Here is a 3,408-nt window from a genome sequence, read left to right as displayed (position 1 = left end):
CCAATTTACCAAGTTTACATCAGTTTCTCTCAGACATGAACATGCAAACAATCTCAACTTCCCTATTATAGCAATTGCCACATTATTTTAATTTCCTAGTTGTCTGTTCTGCCTGTGATCTTGCAAAGAGATGAACTGCCTTTTTTCTGCTTTAATTTTACTCTCTAATGGAGTGCCTTGCACATGATTGGGATTCAGTAAATATTAGACGAAGTAACGAATGCTCACTTTCATAGGCAACCACCAGTCAAAAGTCAATCAAGAGTCAACAATAGAGCACACCTTTGCGCTGGTGTCCCAGTGCAGCGCCACACACATTCATTGCCCCTGAACATCCATCTGTCCCTCCGGTTATTCAGCAGAAAGCGGCTCCAGCCATCCGGGGGCAGCTGCCACCCAGGGGACCGTGACCAGAAGAGGGGCTGAAAGTGCAGCTGACCCTCACACGCCTGGGCAGGGGACAGTGACTATGGCCATGCAGACATAGGCCTGGGGCTGCGTCTAGGCTGCAAAGTCAGGGGCGGCCAAAGGGCCGCGACAGCAGTAGCGGCAGCGGGGACAGTGGTGGGGCTGGAGCCTTGCACCTTCACCAGCGCCTCCTGCTCAGATGCACCGACTTTGCTTGGGGGACAAAGATCAGAGGGAAATGCTACAGGCCCTCAGGTTGGCGAGCAATGATGAACTAATGGAGAAGACCCTCCCTGCCAGCATTCACTTGAAAAGACCCTTGAAAATGGATGACCCTGTCTTTGAAAATGAAATCCTTGCAACTCTGCAAGCCACTTCCAGCAAGAACCAGATCTGGAGACCGTATATTGGCCTGGGCTACTGTAACTGCTCAGTGTCACAGACAATTATGCGGAACTTGCTGGAGAACTCTGGATGGATCAACCAGTATACTCCGTCCCAGCCAGAGGTGTCTCTGGGAAGACTGGGGAGTTTACTCAACTACCAGTCCATGGTGTGTGACATCACAGGCAGGGACATGGCTAGCACATCCCTGCTGGGTGAGGCCACTGTGGCTGCAGAAGCAATGCAGCTTTGCACAAACAAGACAAGAGGAGGAAATTTTTTGTTGACCCCCATTGCCATCCATAGACAAGAGCTGTCATCCAGACTCAAGCCAAGTATGCTGGAGTCCTCACTGAACTGAAGTTACCTCATGAAATGGAATTCAGTGGGAAAGATGTCAGTGGAGTGCTGTTCCAGTACCCAGACACTGAGGGGAAGGTGGAAGACTTTATGGAACTGGTGGAGAGAGACCATCAGGCAGGGAGCTTGGCCTGCTATGCTACTGACCTTTTAGCTCTGTGTATCTTGAGGCCTCTTGGAGAATTTGGGGTAGACATCACCCTGGGGAGCTCACAGAGATTTGGGGTGCCACTGGGCTATGGCAGACACATGCAGCCTTTGTTGCTGTCAGAGAAAGTCTGGTGAGGATGATGCCTGGAATAATGGTTTGGGTAACAAGAGACGCCAGTGGGAAAGAAGTGTATCATCTTGCTCTTCAAACCAGGGAGCAACACATCTGGAGAGACAAGGCTACCAGCAACATCTGTACAGCTCAGCCTCTCTTGACAAACATGGCTACAATGTTTGCAATCTACTGTGGGTCCCATATTGCTAGGAGAATACATAATGCCACTCTGATTTTGTCTGAAGGTCTCAGGCGAGGGGGTCACCAACTCCAGGATGACTTGTTCTTCAACACTGAAGATTCAGTGTGGTTGCTCAGTGGAGGAGGTCTTGAGCAGGGCTGCTCAGCAGCAAATAAACAGCTCTTCAAGGATGACACACTTGGTATTTCTTTTGATGAAACAATCAATAAAAAGGGTCTGGATGACTTGTTGCGGATCTTTGGCTGTGAGTTGTCTGCAGAGCTGGTTGCTGAAAGCATGGGTGAGGAATGGAGAGGTATTCTAGGGACTGCCTTCAAGAGAACTAGCCCGTTCCTCACACTTCAAGTGTTCAACAGTTACCACTCAGAAACAAATATTGTCCAATATATGAAGAGATTAGAAAACAAAGACATCTCCCTTCTTCATAGCATGAGTCCACTAGGGTCCTTGCACCATGACGCTCAACAGTTCTTCTGAACTCACACCTATCACATGGAAGGAATTTGCAAACATCCACTCTTTTCTGCCTCTGGACCAAGCTCAGGGGTCTCCACACCCCTTGACCTGTGTCATATTGGCCGAATTCCAGGTTGGTGGCAGCATTCCCACTCTCCTTCCTGAAACGGGAGAACAAATTCTGGCTAACCATCACCCAGACTGATGGCATCTATGGAGAACAGCACCTGGTTTGTACCTGCCCACCCATGGATGTTTACGAGTCCTGATTCTCTGAACAGAAGAGGGCCTTTTCTTTGTCTTCTTTCCCTAAGTTCAAGTGACTGATCTGATATGCTTTGGAGTATCTGATAAAGAAATATTTTGTTCTCCACCAAACTCAGGTAGGGGTTTTATATACTGTGTGTATTTTTGTAATCTGTCCAGGTAAATGTAAATACAGTTAGCATAGTGAATGGAAGATCATTATTGGAAGATTGATTTGCTTCGGTGCCTCTGCTTTCGCATGTAGCAGTCGATGTTCAAGTTGCCTTGATTGGGACCATTTTTTCGGCTTTTGCATAGAAAATTTGGAGTGCGCTAGTAGCTATCACTTCAATGTAGCAAGTTTGCAGGCATTATAGAGGCTTTTACTGGAGACTCGATAGACATTTTTATTCCAAAAAAGTCCTTGTGGACTGTGCCATCTGTGGGAAATCTCAGGGCAAATGTTTATATTCTGTATACACTGAAGAAATCTTTTTCCTCCTAATAATTTGACAAATTTGTAATAGCGTTTCTGGGTGTTTTCCTTTTTCCACGTGTGTAGTTTCTTTTATCTGCAATTAACAATATTCTAATAAAAGCATTGCAATTTAAAAAAAAGTGTCAACATTATAAGAGGAATAGCATATCTTTCTAAAGGCTTTAACTTTTGCAGTGTGCTTTCCATTCTGTGATTTGTCCCTTTTTCTCTCCTGCCACCCAGATGGGGCCAAATACCACGTATCTCATTAGAGGTTCACAACAGGATTCTGATGTGAGGTAGATGGGACAGGAGATATTAACCTTTCTAATGTACATGCACACTTCGCAGGGGGCTTTTATAATACTTCTTACCCTATACTGTAATAATTTTTTTCTCCACTAGTCTGTAAGCATTTTAAGAGCAGGGAGCTTGTCTGATTTCAGTGTTGAAACTTGACTCTAGCATACAGTAGTTAAGTGTATCATTTAGTAGTACATTTAATGGATAAAAAATTGATTTCATTTTATGGAAACCTGGGTTTCAAGAACAGAATAACATGTTTGAAGTTCACAACTATTAAATTGTTGTGGAGGAATAAAAGGCTAG

The 3,408-nt window shown here is 45.2% G+C and overlaps 1 pseudogene; it reads left to right on the top strand.

Annotated features, from left to right (window-relative positions):
- Positions 1 to 267: 267 nt before the first annotated feature.
- On the top strand, positions 268 to 2,873 carry LOC105067559 (glycine dehydrogenase (decarboxylating), mitochondrial pseudogene; annotated as a pseudogene).
- The last annotated feature ends 535 nt before the right edge of the window (positions 2,874 to 3,408 follow it).

This window comes from Camelus bactrianus, chromosome 4, assembly GCF_048773025.1.
Source record: "Camelus bactrianus isolate YW-2024 breed Bactrian camel chromosome 4, ASM4877302v1, whole genome shotgun sequence".
NCBI lineage: Eukaryota > Metazoa > Chordata > Mammalia > Artiodactyla > Camelidae > Camelus > Camelus bactrianus.
This window is presented reverse-complemented; position numbering and strand designations above follow the sequence as displayed.